General features: G+C 42.4%; 1 protein-coding gene across 4 annotated transcripts in view; it reads right to left on the bottom strand.

Annotated features, from left to right (window-relative positions):
* The window catches only part of SGMS1 (sphingomyelin synthase 1), a 318,863-nt gene that overhangs the window by 283,370 nt on the left and 8,540 nt on the right, over window positions 1–26,953 (bottom strand). The gene's annotated exons all lie outside the window — the stretch shown is intronic.

Genomic DNA, 26,953 nt, shown 5'->3' with positions numbered 1-26,953 from the left:
ATTGCCACCACAATACCTTCTGTTTTGGCATTACCCATCACATTTGATCCTCCCCACAGCCCTGTGAGGTAAGCAGGGTTAATGGATCCCATTTTCCAGAGAAGGCAGCTAAGTGTCAGAGATGATATCTGACAAAGATATCCAACTAGAAAGCACCAGAGATGAAACTACTATTTGTCTTCTGACCCCAAGCCCCGGGCTTGTCTCACTGTACAGGTCACCTCCACCCTCCTGCCCCTGAACATGTTTCCTTAAAACCAACCCCACAGCCAAATGGCCAAACAACACATCACACCAGGGAGGCAGCCGGGCGCTGCAGTGTGCTCCCTGAAAGCATATATTCACAATCTTTCTTAATAGTACCATTAATACTATAATCATTATTACCAATTACTATAATTACTATTAGTAATTATACTTCTCTTGTAGACACAATAACCCTTTATGTATTTTTGTCATTTATATATATATATATATATATATGCACTTTATTTTTTTCCCTTCTTCCCCAAAAGAGCACACTGTTCACAAACGGAAGCAAAACAAGCATTGCACTGTATCCCTGGCGATTTTTATCCTCACCATAATGAAAGGCAGCTATCATTTGCTGTTCAGGATTTTCCTTTCATTTTTATAAAATGCAAAATACACTAGAATATAATGCCACAGCCACAGCTCCACAAATAAAGATGGAAGCAGCATCAAAACTACAGTTGGGGAGAACGTGACATCTCTGCATGATGGCCCTTCTTGGCGCTTCATCTGCTAAACACCAGAATTCTGTACACACAGAGGGTTAGCAGTATCAATGACTAACACACGAAGTACTGGTGTACAAAAGCCTAAAGAAAGCCAGTCCGGAACCCTGTGCACCTGGCTCTCAGGCCTATCTTCTCCACTTTTTAGCTTCATTAAAAATGGAGAGACCCTCCTCCGGCTGCTTCCTCACCTGAGGGCTTCTCCACTTTTTAGCTTCATTAAAAATGGAAAGAATCTCTTCTGGCTGCAACATCTGTTCACGAGGATGTTGGGATCCACAAAGGGGAGATGGTGCGACTCACTGCCTCACAACCCAGAGCCCTTGGACTCCCAGGAATACTAAGAAGTTATGCCAAGAGCTAAACAAAGCTAAAGAAAAATAAACATGACATAGCTTCCAGAAACATCAATGTTACTCAAAGATTTTGGTGAGGGAAGGTTAAGCAAATGAATCAATAAAAGTTGTGAATATTAAAACAAGTATAAATTATGGATTAGAATGTAATCGTTGCGTGGATTTTTAAATTAAGGCTCCAGTCCTTGCTTGTCCAGGTCATTTCTGGCAATGCTCTTAGACGTGGGGGTGAGTAGCAAGGGGTGGACCCTCTCTCCTTTTTCATTAAAGATGGTCTTGGGAAAAAGAGTGGGGCTGGAACAGATTTTAATATCACAGTGGCCCTTCACCTGGAGACCTATCTTCAAAATCAAGAGTCTCAGATTGTTGCCAGATCTAGGTACAGGTAGAATGAAGTCCAGGCACATATAATCCCATCTCCCACCACAGATCTCAGCACAAGCATTACTGAAGTTCCTTTCCTCTTGGCCCTTCCCGCCCACTCCCCTGCCTCAGGCACATTCCTGTCAGGCAAGCTCAGGCCACTCAAATACTCAGCTACATCACTGACATTTCTTTAAACCCATACTAATTGGTAACACGTTCGGTATCTATAAAACTTTTCAGTTAAATGGATGTGTGCACTATTACTAAAGAAAAATGAGCTCACCAATTTAGTTTGCCTCTAAAAAAGGTTTACTGTGAAATATGCTATATTTAAAAGTGCGTTAACTGTGGTAGCCAGCCTCCAAGATGGCCGTAGTGATACCAGCCTCCCAGTGTTCATGCGCTTGTATAGTCCCGTCCCACACGGAACAGGGCTGGCATGTGGGAACCACTACAATATTGCTGAAATACTGGTGTGAGACTGCAAAAGTCCAAAGACTCCACCTTCCATCTCTGTTTTGGGAGGGAAGCTGGCTGTTCTGATATGAGGACACGCTCAAGAAGCTTTGCAGAGGTACACGTGGGAAAGAACTGAGGCCTCCTGCCAACAACCAGCAAGGAACTGAGGCCTCCTGGCAACAGCCATGTGAGTGAGCCATCTTGGAAGAAGATCCTTCAGCCTCAGTCAAGCCTTCAGATAGATATCTGGCAGCAGCTTCAGTTGACATCTTGACTGCAACCTCATGAGAGACTGCGAGTCAGAACCACCCAGCTTAGCTGCTCCCAAATTCCTGGCCTACTGATGGAAACTATGTGGGATGACAAATGTATTACTGTTTTAAGGTGCTAAGTCTTGAGGTTTGTTATGCAGTGATAACTAAGCTAACAACATATATAGGTATAAAGAATAATAAAATAAATCGCATGTACCTAATACCAGTCGGTGTTTAGATTTTTTTTTTTCTTTTTTTGGAAGCCGTGTTTGTGTCTTTCCTGATTGCATGTCTCCCAATCATCCTTCACCACCACTTCCACCACCAAGATTTACCACTGGCCTGAATTTTGAGTCAATCATTCCTTGGCTCCTCTTTATGGTTTTGCCACATATGTGCTATCAATATGTTGTTGTGATTTGCTGATTCTAAGCCTGATATGAGTGAAGCGATACTGTATGTGCTCTTCTAGACTTGCCTCTTCTCTTAAGATTTTGAGATTCACCCTGTGACTCATGTGGCTTTAGTTCATTCATTTTGTCACCACGATGTCCTACTGTTGGGGACCCCTCTGGGGATTTTTCAATTTTCTGCTACTTTGAATAATGCTGCCATTTACATTCTACTGCTTGTCCTCTGGTACACACAGACAAGAATTTCTCCAGGGTTATACACCTAAGAGAGGAGAGCTGGGCTACGGATTGCACGTGTTCAACTCCTCTAACACCAAATCGTTTTCCAAAGTGGTTGTGTACAATTGACTCTTTAGCCTCCTTTCCAGTTTCTCTCCAAATAAGAGGCATGCTTGTTTTGCTAATTACCAGGAAAGCTTTCAACCAACAAAAGGGAAAGCTTTTCCTATTTGCAGCATCACTACTGCAAATAAATGGTACTCCAAAGCAGTGACCTAGACAGCTGGAACATATTAGTCACAGGACATCAGTACAGACTTCAGAATAATGATGCAAACTCAGCCAACACCCCATACTGCCTGCGGGTGTAAGTCAAATTTGATTTCTAGACATACAGTAAATTCAGAGGCTGTTTTCTTCCTGGTAGATTCACATACTATGGGCCCACCTGATGGTATCATCTTGAAGGAGAAAAAGAGTAATTCACATGCAACCCAGCCAAATTCAAGATCAAAACAGGAGAATCAAATAATTTCTGTGAAATAATGGAATATGCATGTGTGTTTTTTAAACAGGCAGCTGGTTAGGTTCTTAAATATTTTTACCTATAAAATTGTTATTTACTATACCTGATTTTATTTATTGTAATTCTAAAAAAAAAATTCTCAATTATTTTCTCTATGAAAAAACTGTGCCTTATAGGTTCAGTTAATCCAATTTCTTAGATGAAAATAGTAATTTTTACAATTTAATCTGCATTTCTAGGAAAAATGTGACAGCAAATGTTTTTATCGGCATCAAATACAAATAATGAGAAATTCTCTCAATTTGAGTAGGAAGGAAAGAAGAAGTGTTATAAATTTAAAAGAGACTCATATGTCATGGGAAGAAACAATGTCAGTAGATGATCAAAATAAGTTCATTTCAACTCAACTTCCTGACAGTTCTCATCTCTTTAAAATCATTTATCCCTACAAGGTAGAAATTGTTATTTATTCCCATCTTGTAGATGGAAGAAACTGAGGTACAGGAAGAAATTCAGTTATGCACAGTCACACAGCTGGTAAGTGGTAGAATAAGGATTTAAACCCAAGCAGTTTACTCCTTGTAAAGCCCATATTCTTAATCACTGCTCTGGACAGCTTCTTCAGTCCCCCAAGACAAGTCAGAAGGCCCTGCAATGGTGATGATAGTAGCTACCAGTTAGTAAGCATCTACAATGCCCTAAGCACTCTATAGCATTGTTATTTTTTCTTTTTCTTTTTTTTCTTTTTTTTTCCTTTTTGAGATGGAGTCCCGCTCTATTGCCCAGGCTGGAGTGCAGTGGCACGATCTCGGCTCACTGCCACCTCCACCTCCCGGGTTCAAGCAATTCTCCTGTCTCAGCCTTGTGAGTTGCTGGGACTACAGGTGCACGCCACCATGCCCGGCTAATGTTTTTGTATTTTGAGTAGAGACGGGGTTTCACCATATCAGTCAGGCTGTTCTCAAACACGTGACCTTAGGTAATCCAGCAGCCTCAGCCTCCCAATGTGCTGGGATCACAGGCATGAGCCACTGTGCCCAGCCTACTGTGTTATTTCTAATTCTGTCCACATCTCTACCAGGTAGGTATTATTCCCATTTTATAGGTGAAGAATCACAGGCTCTGAGAGTTTCAGTAACTTGGCCAAAATCACATAGGCAGTAAAATAAAATGGTGGAGGCACCACTTGAACCTCATGATTTCAAAGTTCATGCAGTTTCCACAGTGGGCCTTTTGGAAAAAATAAAACCACCTAATTTCAGGGCTTGTGGTAGGCAAGTGTAACCTTAAGGTCCTGGAAACAGTCCCCGTGAAGGAAACAGATGCCATATTGGGGGAAGGTGTGCCAGTGTTCCTAGTGACGGTGGGCAGCAGCTTCCATGCCCCCATCACAATGAGACTGAGGCAGAGTGGGTGCTGGTAAGAGCAGAGGACTCAGTCAGAAGATGACTAGGTTACACTGGGCGGGGCAATTGGCTCTCAGGCACAATGTTTTCCTCTGTAAAATGGGGATATCTTTTATTTCAAAGGGTTGCTGTGAGGATTAGAGAGACTAACACCTGGCACACAGCAGGCACCGGATACATGCTTGGCAATGGCAGGATTAAGAGAAAACAAGCCCCAGAAATCTAGCAGGAAATAGCAGGGAGGTAATTTTAAACATATTCTCGCTTCCATATATAAAGCCCCACATAATTCAAGATGGATGATTTAATAATTTTTAAAAGATCTTACTTGTATCATGATTTTTTTTTTTTTTTTTTTGGAGACAGAGTTTCGCTCTTGTTGCCCACGCTCAAGTGCAATGGTGCGTCTCGGCTCACCGCAACCTGCACCTCCCTGGTTCAAGCAATTCTCCTGCCTCAGCCTCCCAAATAGCTGGGATTATAGGCATTCACCACCACATCCAGCTAGTTTTTTGTATTTTTAGTAGACACAGGCTTTCGCCATGTTGGCCAAGCTGGTCTTGAACCCCTGACCTCAGGTGGTCTGCCCACCTCAGCCTCCCAAAGTGCCGGGGTTACAAGCGTGAGCCACTGCGCTCAGCCCAATTTCTTTTTTACTAATATTATAGTTTCCACATTCTGGCCTACTATAAGCACAATAATAACCTTCCTAACTAGATCAACCCTTTCTGATATCATTTTTTACATAAACATTGGAGCTGGAATGGACTCAAAGTAAAACATTTGGCACACTTAACCTTTATGTTACTGACTAGAAAAGTAGTCAGGGAGGGAGAGAGACCACCTCAGGTCAGTATGAGGTGTTTGAAGAACAGAGAAGCAGCTATTGCTAACATTTACTCAGAATACATCATGAGCCAGATCTCCTGCTCAGCATGTTTCCTGTATTCTTCCTTAAAACCCCTCACTCAACAACCCTGAGAGAACATATCATAATACAGATCCCTGGATTCAAAAGAAAAGGAAACTGACTCATAGAAGTTCACTGACTTGCTTAAAGTCAGTGACTGCTAGTCCCACAGGACTAGCAAATGGGTACAACTGGCTCGTTGCACATGGTAGGCACTCAGTATGTTTTGAACATGGGGTCTTTATTTTCTCCACCACAAAAATAAAAACCACTACTAATTTCACAATGATGTTAAGGATAAAATGAGATTATGTACATAAAGTCCCTGTCTCAGTGCTTTGACCTTGGAATATCCTGTGGTAGATGAGCAACCATGTTGATATACAAAGGTATAATAACCACCTAGAATAAGGTTATGATAATGACAATGAGCATAACACGTATCGTAATGGGTACAAGATGTATGAAAGTCAAACACATGAAAAGATGTTCAATATCATTAATCATTAGGGAAATGTAACTCAAAACCATTATGAAATAAATACCACTACACACCTATTAGAATGGCTGAACTGCATAAACTGACAATACCAAATGCCAGCAAAAATACGGGTCAACTAGGATTTACATATTCTGCTACTGGGAATGCAGTGGGTGAATACGTATGCAAACCATGGCACATCCATACAACAGAATACTAGTCAGTAATAAAAAAGAACAAACCTTTGATACACACAACGTGGATGGATCTCAAATGCATTATGCTAAGTGAAAGCTAGTCTCAAAAAGTCTGTATAATCTACTTATATAATAGTTTTACAAAGAACAAATTAAAAAGGCAGAGAAAAGATCAGCATTGCCAGGAGTTCAGCAGGAAAGAGGATTTGAACTACAAAAAGGCAGCATCAGAGAATTTGAAAGGTGATGAAATTGTTCCATATGCTATTTGTAGTGGTGGTTGCATGAATTAATGTCTGTGTTAAAATTCACAGAACTGGCCAGGCGTGGTGGCTCACACCTGTAATCCCAGCACTTTGGGAGGCCAAGGCAGGTGGATCACCTGAGGTTGGGAGTTCGGGACCAGCCTGACCAACCTGGAGAAACCCTGTGTCTATTAAAAATACAAAATTAGCCAGCCTTGGTAGCAAATACCTGTATTCCCACCTACTCAGGAGGATGAGGCAGGAGAATCGCTTGAACCCAGGAGGCAGAGGTTGCAGTGAGCCGAGATAGCGCCATTGCACTCCAGCCTGGGCAACAAGAGCAGAACTAACTTCGTCTCAAAAAAAAAAAAAAAAAAAAAAAAATTCACAGAACTTGCTACAGACTGAATGCTTGTGCCCCGCCTCCACCACCCCACCCCACAAAATTCATATGTTGAAACCCTAGTCCCCAGTGTGATGGTATTCAGAGAGGACTCCTTTGGGAAGGTCATAAGTGGGCAGCCCTCATGGTGGAATTAGTGCCCTTATCAGAAGAGACAGGACAGAAGAGAGAGAAGAGAGATGACATCTCTCTCTGAATGTGAGGATACAGTAAGAAGGCATCCATCTGTGGAGCCCAAGGAGGGCCTTCACCAGAACTCAATCATGCTAGCTGGCACTCTGATCTCGGACTTCAAGTTTGCAGAACTCTGAGAAATCAATGTCTGTTGTTTAAGCTACCCAGGCTATGGTACTCTTGTTACAGCAGCCCAAACTAACTAGCACAGAGCTATACACTTCCAAAAAGTGAATTTTACTGAATTTTAAATTTTCAAAATTTAAAAATTACTAAAAAGTAGCATTTAAAAATCATAGAAAGAACTGATAGGTCTTGGTGAATGGCTGGCTATCTGACAGTTGTGGAGAAGGGGTGAAACATGAGGGTCATATAGCTCTGAAGTTCCTTGCCAAGGGAACAATCCTGGGACAGGAGACCATCAGGAGTCAGGGTATCAGATATAAAAAGAGGCTCTAAGAAGTACTGAGGGTCAAGGACCTTGGTTTCTAGCCTGATTTCACCAAATGAGTGACTCCATGAAATTATGCAAGCCACATCACCTCCCAGAGCCTTAGTTTACCTACCTCTACAATGAACAACGAAGCATGTGATCTTGAAGGTCTTTTCCTGTGACAAACATTCTAAGGTCAATTTATTTAAAGCTATTGGGTCTAGGAAGACAACAAAACAAATAAGGAGAAATACCCAGACATGAAAAAAAAATAGTGTATACCTGCACAAATATCACCAAAGAATAAAATAAAGTGAAACCATCAACATGCCCGAATGGTAAAGTGAGGTCATGAAAGTAAGCCAATAGCAGAGAAAAGATAGGAGACCCAGAATACCACTCCACTGTATAATGGAAGCCAAGAGAAGAGAGGTTTCACAGGACTGGGGACAAGAGAGCTGGAATAACTCAAGAATCAAATGTTGAAACAGACAAAAAGAATGAGGACTGATAAAACAACAAAACCACACAGATTTTCACGTGATCAACAGATGACTGCCAAAAAACAGTAACAAAAAAAAACAGTAACAAAAAAGCTCCCATCCAAAACGTGCATGTTGTCTGCATATCTTGGTTGTGTCCTGTCTTTGCCCTTGCATTTTCAGTCTCACTCTGCCTTCTTCATCTTTGCTGCTAAGAATATAGAATTTAATAAAACATGTAGGAACAGTTTCCCTGCAATAGCCCAGTTCAAATGGTTTTAATTTTCTTTTTTTTTTTTTTTTTGAGACGGAGTCTCCCTCTGTCCCCGGGGCTGGAGTGCAGTGGCCGGATCTCAGCTCACTGCAAGCTCCGCCTCCCAGGTTTACGCCATTCTCCTGCCTCAGCCTCCTGAGTAGCTGGGACTACAGGCGCCCACCACCTCGCCCGGCTAGTTTTTTGTATTTTTTTTTTTTTTTTTTAGTAGAGACGGGGTTTCACCATGTTAGCCAGGATGGTCTCCATCTCCTGACCTCGTGATCCGCCCGTCTCGGCCTCCCAAAGTGCTGGGATTACTGGCTTGAGCCACGGCACCCGGCCCTTAATTTTCAAAATTTAGAAATTCCTGGAAATTAAGAATATGACTGTTAAGTGCTGGGGAGACTTTTTTTTTTTTTTTTTTTTTTTTTACTTGTCCTACTTAAGTTTATTCAAAGACTCCAGAATTCTAGAAGAGAAGAAACCATTTCACTAACAGAATGGAATGTATACTTAAGTACTTAATGTTGCCGGGCGCGGTGGTTCAAGCCTGTAATCCCAGCACTTTGGGAGGCCAAGACGGGCGGATCACGAGGTCAGGAGATCAAGACCATCCTGGCTAACACGGTGAAACCCCGTCTCTACTAAAAAAAATACAAAAAACTAGCCGGGTGAGGTGGCGGGCGCCTGTAGTCCCAGCTACTCGGGATGCTGAGGCAGGAGAATGGCGTAAACCTGGGAGGCGGAGCTTGCAGTGAGCTGAGATCCGGCCACTGCACTCCAGCCTGGGCGACAGAGCTAGACTCCGTCTCAAAAAAAAAAAAAGAAGTACTTAATGTTAACTTAAGAAGTACTAAGAATGCCTGTAATCCCAGCACTGTGGGAGGCCGAGGTGGGCAGATCACAAGGTCAAGAGTTTGAGACCAGCCTGGCCAACATAGTGAAACCCCATCTCTACTAAAAATACAAAAATTAGCTAGGCATAGTGGCACGCACCGGTAATCTCAGCTACTCAAGAGGCTGAGGCAAGAGAATTGCTTGAACCCAGGAGTCAGAGGTTGCAGTGAGCCAAGATTGTGCCACTGTACCCCACCCTGGGTAACAGACAAGACTCTGTCTCAGAAAAAATAAAAATAAAATAAAGAAAGAAAGAAAGAAGAACTAAGATTTTATTATTGTTACTTAGTCTGTCAGGCAGGGAAATAGCTTGAAGTCAATAATTTTCCCAAACTGACCAACTGAAATGTGACAAATCCTTCATCTCTATCCAGAGTGAGCCTCAGGACACTATTTCACGTGCTTCAAGCTATTTCAGCCAAGTGACCCCAAGGAGACATATAACTCTGAGCACTGAACTAGAACCAAAGGATGGGGGAGATTAACAGTTACAAAGAATGCCCGCATGCAAAGTTAACACAGAGTAAACTTTTCAAACACAACTACTTTTGCCAATTTTCCTTTCTGATGATTACATGTAAAAACATCAATTTCATATAACCTGGTTCTGCTGGTTATGAAAGAGGAGGGAAAAGAGAAGTGGACTTGCTTGGGCTTGAAGTCTGGTTCCACCACTAACAATTCACTAACTTTGAGCAAATGTATTTACTCCTTTTTATCTCCTATTCTGCATCTACAAAATGGGGACAATCACATTCTCCATCTAGCACTCAGGCTATTAGTGACATGCCCAGATGAGATCATGTCTGTGGAAGCACTCAAGGAGAATGCAAATACAAATAGAAGGTGTTATTACTGCTATTCTATATGGGGGAAGGGGAATGAACATATTTGAACACCCAAGCACATCCCAGCTGCCTCTTTCAAGTCAACCATATGCTTCTCTCCCATCAACAGCTGGGCTGTTGAGCAGATGCCGAATTGATGGAGACAGAAAGGTGCTGAGAGAGAATGCTTCTGTTACCCAGCTTCAGTCCTCCTGGCTGGGTGAAGATAGAAAAGTCATTTCTTATCCATTTCCATTCCACTAACCTTTTCAAGAGTCTTCTATGTGTCAGACACCAGGCTGGATACTAAGAACACATTAATTTTTGACAAAACAGGCTGTGTTCTCAAGCACATCTACCCTGGAAACCGCTATGCATAAATAACCAAGAACTGAGTCTAGGAAGATGAGGATAAATCAGAAGAGAGAAGCAAGGGTGAGACAGCAGAGCAGCAAGGAACCACAAGGGACAGAAAGGCAGATGAGAGGGCATGACAATAAAAACCCATGTCTTCCATGTCTTCAACTGGGACTCTCAGGTATCTTCACCCATGGGCCAAAGAACCACAGACACGTTTTTAAGCAGGGGCTAACACGATCATCCTTGCAGTTTAGAAAGAGGACTGCGACCACAGCTGGGAAGATGAAATGAGGAAGGGCAGCAAACGGGCAGCTGTAGCAGAAATCCAGGCACCAAGTTATAGGGGCTTGAGAACGAGCGAATACAGAGGTAAAATGAACTTGCTTGGTGACTGGAAGGATGCAGGGGTAAGAGGACTTGTAGATGACTCCTTGGTTCTGTCTTAATGACTAAGAGGATGTTGGACTTTTTCACAAGATGCAGGAAGAAGTACAGATTTGGCAGGCAAGACAATTTCACATTGTACTTGTGTCACTTGGTAAATGACCTCATGTAAAGGAAGTCACTTTGTACATTTGTGACCAACCAAAAAGCCTTAATTTTCTCGTCATTTAGCTGCCTGTTTCAAATTTCCATAGACAAGAGGACCACTTAAGACAGAATGGAATGGCTAGGCAAGAACCCACTTCCAAGCTCTTAACCTCTTGTAGCCAAAGTGAGAACATACCTGACATCAGAACTGAAGCTCAGAGAGGTTAAGTAGCTTACCTAGGCCTTACAGCCAATGAAAGAGGAACTAGATTTTAATCCAAGATAGTATGCTTCCACAGCCTCAGCTCTTCTTCTAGTATGCTATTCTACTCCATTAAGTAAAGGCCTAACCCTACTCATCATATGTAGTACAGGTTGGATACCCTCTTTCCAGAATGCTTGGAACCAGAAGTATTTTGGATTTCGGGATTTTTTTGTGATTTTGGAATATTTGCATATACATAATGAGATATTTTGGGAACGGGACCCAAGTCTACACATTAAATTCATTTATGTCTCCTATCTACCTTCTACACATAGCCTGAAGGTAATTTTATATGCAATATTTTTAATAACACTGTGCATGCAACAAAGTTTTGACTGTGTTTTGACTGCAATCTATATCACGAGGTCAGGTGTGAAATTTTCCACTTGTAGAGTCATGTTAATGCTCAAAAAGTTTTAGATTTTGGAGCATTTCAGATTTGGGATGCTCAACCAATACCTGTTCTCTGGCCACTTTATTCTTCTCCTGATACTCACCTCTGATAACAGAGTTCAGGCAACTCTGAATCACCTCGTTTTAATCTCTCCAAACACTGTTCCCACTGCTGAGCTGTCAATCAATGATCCTGTCAGCCTGGAAAGCCCTGCCCCATCTCTGCTTCTTCAAGTTCATTCCAATGACTACTTCCAATAACCAGCCACTCTGTGGCTCTGCAAATGCAGGGAGAATGTTCTGCTTCCCACCAGAACTACCTCTGAATTCACTGTCCTACCTTATGTCATAGCATTTAAAGTTCCTTCAGGGTAGTCCTTATTTAACTCAGTCCTCACTAACTAACACTTGTGTCACTGGCTGAACCAAGCATGATACTTCTCCCTGCTCAATATCTTTCTGTGTGTTACATCAGGGGAAGAAGGGAGGAGAAGGCTACTGGAGAAGATGCACAGAGTTTATTTGGAGACTGCCGACTAAACACTCATCAGGCACTCTCCTAGGCATGAGAGGGCAGTGACTGAGGTCCCTGAACTTACACTGAAATGTGATGTTTATTTTTTAAATACATAAATACGCACACATGCATAAAGCAAATACATCAAAATGTTTACATTTGATAAAACTGAAGCTGGATATATATGCATTTATTGTATTATTCTCTGTAGGTTCCAGAATATTTAAAATATTTTAACAATAAAAAAATTTGTAATGAGAAGAAAATAAACATAAAGCCTCTACTCTCTACGGAAACAACTGCTTTGTCAGACTAACTCATTTCCAAAGTGTCTGGATAGAGAAAATTTTACAGTGATCTATTTTGTTTTTAACATCATGCTCCACAGCAGACAAAACAATCAGGAGAAAAGATGAACAAGTTTTAGACAATGGGATTCAATTGAGCAACACAATGAGGTTCTCAGCCAGTCTAGGCTGTCCTCATTTCCAACTCCTTATCCTCTGCAATGGTAAATGATAAAATAAAATACCAGAAAAACATAACCACCTTCTAAAACCTTTTTGCCTCTGAAGAGGAAGCCCTAATAATAACCACTACCATTTTATTCTACATCTACAGTGTGCTGGGGTCTTACAAACATGATCCCTCAATAAACCTGTAGGATGAGCATTTTACAGATGAGGAAGTTAAGATTCAAACAACTTAAGTAATTTCCTCAACTTAAGTAATTTGCCCAACATCCACTGATTGCATTGCTGGTGACAGTCTGGAGCCCAGGCTGCTCACCACCAGGACTGAACCATGAGTAACAGAGCTAGTTTCCAAATCTCTCTCTGCTAAGGGTCAAACACCTTGGTTTTGCTTTCATTTAACCATGATGCACACCTCTCACTATCTGATACTCCTTCTCTTACCTCTCATAAACTTCTAGGCTCCCACAAAGGAGTAGATCTTACAGAGCAAGAAGTCTCTAGTAGGAAGTTCAGTAAATTTAAAAAACACACACACAAAATCCAAGAAATCACAGTCTTGAGATACAGTATCAAAAACAGTACCTCCAAATGGTAATTCAAGGCAACAAAAAAATTGAGGGGTAAAAAAAACTAAAATGCACAACACACTGCAGTCATCAAAGAAACACTGCATGATTGTTTTAAATTGAACAGCCTTAACCTCTGAAGGGACTTTAAAGTTGTAGTCAGCAACAAACCTGTCAAAAGAAAAAGAATTGGTAAAATCACTTTCTAATGTTATTTATCTTTAAACACTTGTGACCGTGAAGAGTGTACAAAATTTATCTTCCACATGTAGACAGAGAGGCAGGACAAGCTACAGCATATGTGAACAGGTTACGATTTTATTATTTACTAAATTTTCAAAAATGTAGAATAACATTAAACTTGAAATATATGCCATTGTTTATTCTAGTAGGAGTTATATTAACTATTCTGGAAACAAAATACAGATCAGAAAATGAGAAAAGTCATATTTAATCTAAACATCAACATTTCTGACCCCTAGAGTTTATTCCTAAAATACGGGTCTCAGTGCAAAAACGGCACTGTACAATTTCCTTTTCTATCACTTCCTGCCACACAGTCTAAGCTCTGACCACACTTCCCAGACAGTAAGGAAATTGCTGAGTCAAAACCACATAATCAGAGCCCTCCAACAGCTGGACCCTCATAAACCTGACGCCCCACCCAAAAGAAAGCAAACTGGTCCCCCATGTGAGCCTGCACATAACAGGCTGCTCACCACCAGGGCTGAACTGTGGGTGACGTTTACACGTGCAACCCAAGCAGAGGTTCCAGGGACAGTGTCTAAAGAGGAACTATTAGGAAGATAAGAGAACCAGAACTGTAGAGAGCCACCAAAAATGCATAACATATAACAGACTCCAACAGCAAACAGGCAATTATTTGCCTAGATGTCTGATACAGCGCCAGGTTAGCTCACTACACTTGAAATTTTAATGGCACAAAAGAACCGCAATTATCTTTTTTCCCAGAGACACATTTCTTTGATTATATCTTGCATGCTGAAACAAAAAATTTATTCAAATAGTTTCATGGTTCTTTGGAATGGAGTATTTGACTGATTGCCAAATGTATAAATTATATGACTAAGTACTAAACATGTGCGTTTACTTTGTTCCAGAGGTCACCTATTTAAATCAAGGACTTAAAAAGTCCTTGATTTATCAACTCCACAAAAATGAAGGAAGATTATTTATCCCTACAAATCCACACATATACCCTTCAGTAAAAAGACCAAGACAGACTCCAAAAAATGACTAAAAAGATCATACAAGAAATACAAATATAACACAGTACACAATGCTGTCAGTAAACTCACAGACAAGCCTCCATCTTCAGATAGATCATGTGCCTTTAGAAAACATGAGCAACGTAAACAAACAGATTTGACTGGCATTGTTAAAAACCACCAGTTAATCACATCTGATTTTTATCAGGCCTATAAAGGTACAAAACATTTCACTTCTGTTACTACAAAGCTGGAAGCTAATTTCAATTTCCTACATCTCCACAAAAAAAGCACCTACAGACATGTGGCCGCAAGATACCCAGGCACCACAAAACCCCTGGGTCACTGCATGGAGTCAGGGAGGAGCATGCTGCTCTATATTCTCCATTGGGCCTCCTCTACCACCCAGTTTTGGAAAAAAATACAAATTAAAATCAAGGGAGCTTGCTATGCAAACACAGCCTGTAGCTCAGAATCTCAGCCCCGCTTCCAAACAGAATGTCATCCATAAACAGAAATTCCAGAGCTGCCACAGTGAGACAGGCTCACAGAGAAGCATACCACTGAAATAAATCATATCTGCATATCCAGTGAGCATTTAACCAGCTCAGACCAAACTAAGGAACCAAACACTACTGCCAGATTTTCCCTCCTAAGGTACTGACAAGTAAGAGCTATCAGAGCAAAAGATATGAAAACACCAGGCTGTTTTCCAATAACCCTGACAGGCCTTGCTCAAGGTTGCTGCCAAGTTTGCTGGTGAGACTGCTCTGAAGTATTGTGAAACCACACTCTTGACCTCAGGCAGTACTAATGCCTTCAGCTAAACACTGTTCAAAGTGGTGGGTGTGTTTATAACCGTAAAGGCAGCATTTCCTTGACCACACTGTGATAAGGTACCCTCCAATAAAACTGATCACAAGAAGGCACATATTTTTATTTTCCTTTTTATTTATACAAATGTATGGTATACATGTGCAATTTTGTTACATGCATAGATTGCATAGTGGTCAGGTCAGGGCTTTTAGGGTATCCATCACTCAAATAATATACATCATACTCATTAACCAATTTCTCCTCATCCTCCCCACTTCAACCCCCTCACCCTTCTGAGTCTCCATTATCTATTGTTCCACTCTCTATATTCATGACAAGGAATATATTTTAAGAGGCACCTTATTTTCTTTTTTTAAAAAAGAGTCTCTTGAAAGATGTTTGACTTGAACAAATATTTGTACACCTGTGTTCACAGCAGCATTAGCCACAACAGCAAAAGACAGAAGTAACCCAAGTGTCCACTGACAGACGAATGGATAAACAAAATGTGGTATATCCACACCATGGAATATTAAAAAGGAAGGAAATTCTGACACATGCTACAATATGTGTGAACTCTGAAAATGTTATGCTAAGTAAATCAAGCCAAATACTAAATAGTTCCACTTATATGAGGTACACAGTCAAATTCGCATATATAGAAAGTAGAACAGTGGTTTTCCAGGGGCTAGGGATAAGAAAGAATGGGAATGATTGTTTCGTGGGTACAGAGTTTCAGCTTGGGATGAGGAAGTCATTCTGGAAATGGATGGTGGAAATGACTGCACAATTTGCAGGTACTTAATGCCACTGAACTGTATACTCAAAAACTGTTAAAATGATACATTTTGTGTATCTATATTTTACTATAATCAAAAAAGATGTTTGTACTTGTTTAAAGTATAGATTTGGAATAGGAGAAATATTTTAAAACTATATAAATACAACATATATTTCTATGTATATTTAAGAATCTAACAAAGTTGTCTTCAGCTTCCACATTTGGCAAAAATCTGACCTTCAGTCTCAGTCTGGAAAGCTAAAGAGCAGGAAGCATCCTTCAAATGTCACTTCTGGCATCCTTGAACTGCTGTATGATCAATGATTGCATCACCGTGTGAGTAAACATCATCACAACAGCATGACATCAGTGATATGAACAAGGCATATTATTTGAATATTTGCTGTTAGTATCCAAAGACTCATTTTCAAATGTTGGTGAACATTCGAGATATCCTAGAATCTCCTCCATCCATCAGCAAACTATATAACACTCAAGATTTTGTCACGTACTAACCAAAGATGTTCAAAGATGGAATGGCTGGTTATTACATAACAAACTCAGCTCTAGCATTGTGCTTTTTTTTTTTTTTTTTTTTTTTTTTTTTTTGACAGGGTCTCACTCCATCACCCAGGCTGAAGTGCAGTGCCAAAATCACAGCTCGCTGTAGTCTCAACTTCTTGGGCTTAGGTGATCCTCCCACCTCAGCCTCCTAAGTAGCTGGGACTACAGATGCACACCACCACACTCAATTAATTTTTATTTTTTTGTAGAGATGGGGTTCCACTATCTTGTCAAGGCTGGGCTCAAACTCCTGGGCTCAAAGGATCCATCCACCTCAGCCTCCCAAAGTGCTAGGATTACATGTGTGAGCCACTGCACCTGGCCTAGCATTGTACTTTGTGGATAACAGCATTGACATGGCATGTCTAATAACAATATCAAAAAGCATGCATACTAATAGTCAATGGTTGCTCGCAGGGAAAGCAGTCAATTGTTGAAAACTGAGGGTGCCTTGAGAGGGCAAACATTTGTCACATATTACCTCTGCAAAGATTCTTCTGTCATTCTTCTCCAGGGAAGACACTGAAATTAGTGTGCAGGCAGTGAAAGCTAAGATGCAGATGGAGATTCCAAAACAGCTCTGTTATCTTGAAAGCCAATTTCACTGCTCCACAGCCACACTTTTAGAGCCAAAGCTTAAGGATGCATTTTTCTCTCAACTAGTTGTGTGAAGCAGCAAGTGAGTACAAAAATATCAGGGCAAATTTTGTAGAAGGACAACAATTTCACTTCTGCTTCTGAGATTATCCAGATACATTCTCCTTCAAACAGTGCACAAAGCTGGGGTGAGGGGAAGTACTAAAATGAAACCACATCATCATTGCCAAGAAAATCTTCAGGTCCAGGAGTCAGAGAGAAGACAAGTCAGTTATATGACAAAAGAGTAATAAGTGGGAAACAAACTACCACTCATATTGTATTATATGGACAAAGCCAGCAAAAATAATAATACAAAAACAAACTAAACAAATAAATAAAGTCCTTGCTCCTCCCTCCTCCAACTCAGATCCAAGTCAACATCCACCCAGTATCGCAAACGTTCACTGAACTGATCGTATATGCTAAAAAATTAAGTCCCTGTACCACAGTGCCAAATTCTGACTATTATACTCTTAATAACAAAATTGTAATAATGTTTAGAAAATGTCAAACTTGTACTTGTATCCCAGAAGTTCATTCTAGGACAGCGAAATTTAGCTTTGGCAATACTATTCCTTTCAGCTTTCCATCTTTCAGTATTTGGTCAAAATGTTCGTTTGGTACACATCTAATTTATAGAAAATAAATCAGAGGGATATACACCAAAATGATAACAGCGGTTATCTATGGGTAATAGGGTTATTAATATTATTTTAACTTATACATTTTCTAAATAAAGGACGAAGAGCAAGAGGAGAAAGAGAAGGAAAAGAGTAAGAGGAGGAAAGGAGGAGGAGAAATAAGAAAAAGAAAAGTTGTCCTTGAAAGAAAACCCACCCTGGCTAAAAGGCTAGTGCAGAGCAGCCTTGAGCATCAGCACAGGCTGTAGACCACGAGATTCCAGGGAACGTCACTCAGTGCCCACTCCTCAAACACTGTGCTGAAGCCACCACACCCTTACACCTCACAGCCTCCCACAGTGCTGGGAGAGAAAGGAGGGTTTCAAGGAAGATAGTATAACCATAGAAATTTCAACAGTACGACATCTTAATTACTTACTTTAAGCTTTTTTAAAAATCAGTAACTTCAAGTCAAAGATGTAGCCTAATAACAAGTACAGAGAAACACACCTGATATGACTATACAGGTGGCAAAATTGCCTGTGAAGGAGACATTCTTCTTGAAATCTTCCTATGAATACAGTCACCCCTAAGTAACACAGGAGATTGGTTCCAGGACCCCCAGGGACACCAGATTATGTGGACGCTCAAGTCCGTCGTATAAGATAGCATGATATTTGCATATAACCTACACAAATCCTCCTGTATCCTTTAAGTCATCTCTAGATCAAGTATAATACATAATACAATGTAAATGCTGGGTAAATGGTTGTTATAATTTTTTCGGTTTTGTTTGTTTTTTGACACAGAGTCTCACTCTGTTGCCCAGGCTGGAGTACAGTGGCACAACCTCCGCTCACTGAAGCCTCAACCTCCTAGGCTCAAGCAATCCTCCCACCTTAGCCTCCCTGGTAGCTGGGACTATAGGTGTATACCACCACATCTAATTTTTGTAGAGACAGGATTTTGCCACATTGCCTAGGCTGGTCTCAAGCTCTTGGACTCAAGTGATCCACCCGCCTCAGCCTCCCAAAGTGCTGGGATTATAGGCATGAGCTACTATGCCTGGGGTATTTTTTTATTGTATTGTTATTTTTTGGTTTTTTCCTCAAATATTTTCAATCTATGTGATTGAATCTGTGGTTGCAGAACCCATGGATTATTTACAGAATTTTTTAATGACAGAGTCAGTATGACCTGGCTCTTGCCTTGGTAGACTAAGACCTGTTGAGGATATATCTGCCTAATTCATCACTGTGTCACCAGTACTCCACAGGGTACCTGGCTCATAGTAGGGCCCCAACCAGTACCTTCTCAATAGTTTATTTTTTTAACAAAAGCATTACATACCTTTGTGCACATAACAATGCTTTCCGAACAACTTTATGATTATTCTCCCAGGTATTATTTTTAAGAGTTACATAGGGGCCGGGCGCGGTGGCTCAAGCCTGTAATCCCAGCACTTTGGGAGGCCGAGACGGGCGGATTACGAGGTCAGGAGATCGAGACCATCCTGGCTAACACGGTGAAACCCCATCTCTACTAAAAAATACAAAAAAACTAGCCTGGCGACGTGGCGGGTGCCTGTAGTTCCAGCTACTCGGGAGGCTGAGGCAGGAGAATGGCATAAAACCCGGGAGGCGGAGCTTGCAGTGAGCTGAGATCTGGCCACTGCACTCCAGCCTGGGTGGCAGAGCGAGACTCCGTCTCAAAAAAAAAAAAAAATACATAATTTGTTTAACCAATCCCCTATATTTTAATATTATGTTTCCAACTTTTCACTATGATAAAGAGCTCTGGGATGAATAATGACCTTGATTATTTCTTAAAATAAGCCCCTAAAAGGAGAATTGCTGGGTCAAAGAGTGCGTGAGTATCTATGCTCTCACTCTCCAAAGCTACCTTCTAGACCCTTATCTTGAAAGCAGTAGTCATGAGCTTTACTATTTAGGTAAGCCACTATGGACTTCTCAAGCAGAGCAATCTCCTAAAACAGGTGCCTTTGGCATCAGCAGCCAAAGCTCCAGACCTATTTTCAGGACCCATCAGACACAGAAATCTGAGAAGCAGCGCCTACTCCAAGGGGCCTCTGTGCTCCTCCCAATGGCTCAACCGTCTCTTCTCGCTCAGTGGAAGACAGAAACAAATTGTAGCATCATACGCACCTCCCCGCCTTTGCTTCCACTAAGTCAAATGGTCTTCCAATGATGCCAGCAGTATCATTTTGTTTCCTGTCCCAGTCATAAGACACAGAAATGTCAAGCCGCACAGAACTACAACCAGGCTGTCAGTGTGTGTCTGCCTCACCCCCTTTTACCTAGTCACTTCTCATTAGTTCCTCTAAAAAGAGAAAGATGGAAACACAAAGGAACTCTCCATGGCATAATTTTCACTTTTTATCCACTTTCATAAAAAACGGGTCTTTTAAACACCTTCCTGGTGAATTTAATGAGAGTTTTAGATGCACTGTCCCCCAAAGTACACTTAAATACATGGTGGCTTCAGGAAACCCATCCAGAGACCCCCAGTAAGAACCTGTGGAACACGGATAGGTCCTTTCTGAAATGAATGAGCAAAATGAGGCTTGAGAAACTCCTGAGAGGGTTCTCACGATCCTGCCTGTTTCTAAAATCAAAGGGAGAGGGAAAGCCAGCCATGCTGAGGGCCCTATGGAAACCTGGCACATTGCCCAGCCAACTGCTTGGAACTCTGTAAAGCCTTTCAAAGTAACTCAGGTGTCACTACATGGACCACAGCAGTAAAGCAAATGTTAAATTACCAACCTTGTGAACAGGTGGCAGAGACATTCCGAGGCACAGGGGAGGTTTTGCCTCCCGACCACCTGACATGCTACATTTGCTTATTTGATTATTGTTTGCTTATTGATTATTGTCGGTCTGACCCTTACCAAGAAAACTCCACACGGGCTGAGACTTTGCTTTGTTCGCACCTATATCCTGGCCTCGTCCAAAGTTGAAGCTGCCAGTCTCCATGATTCTGAAGGCTCAGGCTAGAGATGCAGGCCATCTACAAAGGCTTCCACAAAAAGCAATGGCATACAGGGGACATTCTGTGTACTTGGGTCTGGGGTGTGTAGAGTGAACTAATAGCCAGGGGAACAATAGGGACAGGCTCTGGGATAAGATCAGGTAGAAACACAGAGGAAGGGACTACGCAGTCCACATGGTGAAAATCTCGACAACACATGGTCAGAAAACTGGGTACAGACAGTGCCTGTGCAATAGCCCATCTCACTTATGGTTCATCTAGTCAAATGAATGGTCAACACGCCACCCAGGAGAGGAAAGGGAATCAACACATACTCTCTCTTAGAGGAAATCTCAGGGTCACCCTCTGCTGCCACATCCCAAGGCCACCTCAACAACTGCAGAATGCAACCCTGTACTACTGTAGACACATGCCAAGGGTCTTCACATCATGACACTTGTGACATAGTGGTTATTATTTCCATTTCACATGAGGAAGCCACTGCCCCAAAAGGATTTAAACCCGAGCCCACTGCTCTTTGTCACTCCTCAGTTGGCTTTCAAAATCAGAGCCCTGGGACCTTGCCTTCCCAGTTCCTGTTATCCAGAAGACCCTGGGTATCCTGCCATCTTACAAATGGCTCAGAAAGTGCTTTACTACCTCACCAGTGTGCCTGGACAGCCAGCAGCATCTTTCCTCACTGCCCTCACCTGCTCTGCCTCTGTCTCAGATGACCAGGACTTGGGCTGAAGGCCGTGGGTCCTCTATACAGACTGTTTCTTTTACAATCCTCTTCTGGTCCCATGGCCTTTTCTCCAGCATCCCAAACATCTCTGCTCTCCAGTCATCCTTCACCTGCCTGTGCACCTTCATCCCTGCCGCTGCCCCTGCCTTTCCTCCACCCTTCCCTCTCCCCTCCTGGTTTCTTCAGGAGTAAAACATTCCTCTTCTCTGTTGGTCTAGACACACAGGCACCCCCATCGCCTTCTCCAACTCCTGCCTAAACTGTCAGCCTGTGTCTGTTACGGGGAAAGAAGCTGTCGGCAAAGCCTGCCTTCCCACTCTCTCTCCCTCTCCATCCTGATTTCTCCTGCCTCTGCTGCTTTCACCCACCTCCCTGCCAGTGGGGTGGGTATCACTTCAGCTAACCCTCCCTACCACTTCCTTAGGGGATAGTTTTCTTGAGGTTTGTTCTCTACCACCCTGCCCCAGGGCTTTTTTCTTCAATCCCTCCATCTCCATCTGTGACTGTTGGGAACTCCCTTCCATATTTAAGCATCTTCCACTTGCCAAGCTTAGCTGAGGATCCTCCACCCCTTCACCTGAGATTTTTTATAACATCCCCTGTCTTCATGGATTTACATAGTACACCTGCATGAAACTTTTAAAAGACTGAACATCCACATTTTGCTCCCTTAATGGAGACCGCCTGCCAGAAGGAATATCCATTACAACCTGGGAAATGCAAACAGCTTATTGCTATTTCTATAAAGTGGTCTGGACACGAAATTAAATAGGACTGGGGAAGGTGGTGCTGAAATCAGCTTCTTTTGTTAATGGATAATAAGCAGCTGGAGAAAAGGAGGAGAGGAGGGGAGAGAAAAGAAGAAACTGGAACCACTGAAAACACAAATGAAGGGGAATTTCACACTTAGCCAAAAATTCAAGGAAAATAAAATAAAACCTTGTTTTTAATAGAGTCTTTCTTTTAAAAGCTGATTTATCTTAAAGATAGAAAGTCATTAATCATCTTCAGGTTTTACATTCCTAGCAGGTAGCTAACATTTAGCCACTTTGTTGTTTGTTGTTGTTCTGAGACAGAGCCTCGCTCTGCTGCCCAGGCTGGAGTGCAGTGGCTTGATCGCGGCTCACTGCAGCCCCTGCCTCCCGGGTTCAAGCAATTCTCCTGCCTCAGTCTCCTGAGTAGCTAGGATTACAGGCGTGTACCACCATGCCAGGCTAATTTTTGTATTTTTAGTAGAGATGGGGTTTCACCATGTTGGCCAGGCTGGTCTCAAATTCCTGACCTCATAGCCACGTTTTTGGAAAAAAAAAAAAATGTAAACAGTCAAGTACTCTTGTAACTCCCCAAGTAGTTTTGAAGTGCAGTCCCAGCCCTGATTCTCCCTTTGGGGGCTGACCACTTATAGCACACATCCTCCTAGGCTTGTCTCTGCTGTCATGATTATGTCACTAAAAATGCAAACCTCATGTGGCTTTCAACCCTAAAACAAAAGAAAATAAAAACCAAAAAATGCCAGTTCTGGCTCCATCTACGCTGACTTACGGTATGGATTCCCTCCTTGCACTCTGCTGTCACAGGGAACCTGGGCAGGTGACCTCTGTCTAGTCATCCCACCCCTGACCCAGGGAAGCTAGGTGTGCGGCTTTGATACTGTACTCACTACTTGGTGATGACATCATCTGCGGACATGTCTGTCTCCCCATTAATCCCTCAAAGACCCAGACCCCATCGCACTCATCTCTGTATCTCAAGGCTCATCAGGGGAATTGGCCCATAGGGGACTCTCAACACATATTTACTGCCATTGTCAGCCCTCTGTTATAAAAAGATCAGACTGGAGAGTGTCTCCACACCTGAACAGGCCTCTCTAGCCTCTTCAGTCGGCCCCTGGCAATCCCCCAACCCTCTCTACCCTGCCACATTCCCTCACCAAGCAAACAAGCTGTTACAGGCTCACAGGGTCATGGTAGAGTCCTGGTAACTAGCACAGAGAAAAATCTAAACCAGTGTTTCTTCCCAAATACAACTTACTTGTACTGTTCACCTCTGAGTTCTTTCTAAATCCTGAGTTCCTACAGAATATTTAAATTCTAAAAGGTTTTTGTCCCAAGGTTTTATATATGTAACATTTTTCAAATAGGAAAAAATTGCAAGACAGAAAACTTCTGCTATAATAATAACTATTCATACTTCTTGAGAGCTTAGTGTGTGTAGGTGCTGTACTAAGCTTGGTACACATTGTAGCTATGTGACCTCCGCAGCAGCTGGAGGAGAGCTGCACAAAGCTCTTTTTTTCCTATAAACATGGTTTTCTACTATAATTAAACTAGTCAAATAAGATTACCTTCTGCCTCTCCACTGTCAAGCTATGTATCTCAATACACTTTTAATTTGTCTGTGCCTAAATTCCCCCATGGGGATAAGTGGTGAATAGGAAGTCCTTTTTTTTTTTTTTTTTTTTTGCCAATGGGAGGGGGAATGAAAGATAACAAAATAAAAATAGATGAGGCCATCTTCCTAAGATGGGATGCACTGATGGCACTCCAAGCTTCTAATGAGTGTTGACTTATATTTCCAAGTTTTCTCTCCACCTTGGGATCATCTCTCCTGAGCCATGCCAGAAACACTGGTGAGCAGGAAAAGCAAGTTTCTGCTCTGGACTGGCTCAGACACCCCTCTGCTGTCCTAGATAAACAGGACCACATGAGTTCAGTTTTTATTTCATGAGGCGGAAAGCACTTCCAATGTCTAAATCTGAAATCATCCCACCTGACTGTAACTAGAAGTAGGAGCAGCTGGCTCCTCGCTGACATGGGCACTACTGATGGCAGTGGTTTTCAAAGAGTGGTCCCCAGACCAGCAGCATCACAGCATCCGGGAACGCATTAGACATGTCAACTGCCCACTGCCACCTGCCCCAATCTCTTTGCCTCACAAACTCTGGCAGAGATGGGGCCCAGCCCTGGGCGTTGTAAGCAGCCTTCAAGTGATTCTGATACACACTGAAATCTGAGAGCCACGGGCTTCGCCTGATAAATATCTGAGGTCATGGGAATGCCCTGCTGGGCTAACCTGTGTATTACAATGCTTTACGTAAAGGTACTGGTTCTCCATCAACAGTACCTACTTCTGTTATTTCTGCCACCTGGGAAAGGCCCCAAATGCTAAACTCCAGGGCATTCTTTTTCCTACTTTCTTGGGCAAATTACTTCTGCCCCACTCTTCGTCTTCAAAAAAGGGATAATGACAATATCCATTTCATTGGGTCAAGGACTTAGAAAGTGTCTGGCATGCAGTGAGCCATCAACACGCTTGAATCCCTGTGATTCCGACATCTCTGCCAAAAGGTCTAATCAGAACTAGGAATACAGCAAAATAAAATCTGCTTCCTGAATGCTTACCACCTGACTTTTTCTCCCCACTCAATTCCAGAGCCCTGAGTGAGGACATCCAGAAATGGTAGAGAATGTACCTGGCTCCACTGTCCTTTCAGCATTTACTTGCTCAGTCTGCAACCTGAGAGCCCTGAATGCCTGCCCACATGTGGAAAAAGCCCATTCTATAAATCTGTACAGCCTCCAACAGGTCTTTCTGGAAAAAGCCATCCAATTCTGGGGCATAAAGCCTCACACACCTCAAGAGAGGTACAGGAGGAATGTGACGAATATGAACAAAAGTTGTCATAATAACAGCTAACATTTATGTTGTGGTTATCATGCCAGGCACTCAGTACCTTATAAATGTTAACTTAATATAGTCCCCACAACAACCCTGTAAGATGGCTGCTGTTATGACACCTACCAGAGAGCTAGGGAAACTGAGGCACAGAAGGTTTGCATAATCTGCCTAAGGTCCTACAGCTTCTACATGATGAGGCTGAGATCCAAACCCAGGCTCCAGGGTCAGTGCTTTTCACGACTGTACTGTAAGACAGAGCTATTGCTTATCTAGGCATCTTCTAACTGTTTATCACTAATCCCACAGCACTGATTTTGAGATACTTATGTTTGGACACAATATCCACTGTCATGGGATTCAATACTGGGCCCTCAAGGCCTCCAACAGAAATAATAACTCTACTTGGTTTCTCCAGCCCCTTCTCCCCCCTCCCCAAACTAGTTCCACCCAAGCCAAATCAAAACTTCACAGAGCAGGATTTCTCTCCTCTTGTAACTCCCCTGGCACTGCACCACTTCACCCCTAATTATATACCATCTGTCACATAGAGTTCCCTAATTGTTTCTTGTATATTAGCCTTTTCTTCCCCACTCGACTGTAAAATTATTTGGAAGTATCCATACTTTTTGTAAAACCCAACAAAACTAGGCAGAAACATAGGCTTGCAAATGTAGACTTAGCATTACACTTTCACTGGCTGGCTAATTTACTTTGCTTTTCTGGCTCTTCTTTATTATCAACCCTTAAAAACAGATAAAAGTATTTATGAGATTTATTTTACTTACTTTTTGAAACAGGGTCGTGCTCTGTTTTTCAGGCTAGAGTACAGTGGCGTGGTCACAGCTCATCACAGCCTCAACCTCCAGGCTCAAACGAGCCTCCCACATCAGCGGCCCCCTCCCCCGCCCCAAGTAGCTGGGACTACAGGTGCACATCACCACAACTTCCTTCCTTCCTTCCTTCCTTCCTTCCTTCCAGACAGGGACTCACCGTGTTGCCCAGACTGGCCTCAAACTTCTGGGCTCAAGCGATCCTCCCACCTCAGCCTCCCAAAGTGTTGGGACTACATGTATGAACTACCATACCCAGCCAGTTTATACTATTTAAAACCAGCATTAGGGGAGATATTCCACCAACATAACCTAAGCAACAACTCTGTTTCAAGATCTGTACTCCAAGCATCTCCTACATTATCTTTTAAACCCTTCAGCAGCCTCCATAAGGGGGATGTTATTATCCCAGTTACAGGAAAGAGGAACCTGGGCCTACCGGTGGTGAGTAATTTCACCAGTGTCATTACAGGTTGATGAATGAAGGAAGGTTTTAAAAGATCTGTCCCAAAAACCCCTATTAGCCTCCCTCTAATGTGGGGACTGAGGTGCCAAGATTCAAACTGTCCTCAAAGCAACCTTTATAAAAAATGTTATCATGACAGAGAAAATCTGAAATTTTATTAAAAAGTCATTTTAGGCCGGGCGCGGTGGCTCAAGCCTGTAATCCCAGCACTTTGGGAGGCCGAGACGGGCGGATCACGAGGTCAGGAGATCGAGACCATCCTGGCTAACACCGTGAAACCCCGTCTCTACTAAAAAATACAAAAAACTAGCTGGGCGAGGTGGCGGGCGCCTGTAGTCCCAGCTACTCGGGAGGTTGAGGCAGGAGAATGGCGTAAACCTGGTAGGCGGAGCTTGCAGTGAGCTGAGATCCAGCCACTGCACTCCAG

This window comes from Piliocolobus tephrosceles, chromosome 9, assembly GCF_002776525.5.
Source record: "Piliocolobus tephrosceles isolate RC106 chromosome 9, ASM277652v3, whole genome shotgun sequence".
NCBI classification, from domain to species: domain Eukaryota; kingdom Metazoa; phylum Chordata; class Mammalia; order Primates; family Cercopithecidae; genus Piliocolobus; species Piliocolobus tephrosceles.
This window is presented reverse-complemented; position numbering and strand designations above follow the sequence as displayed.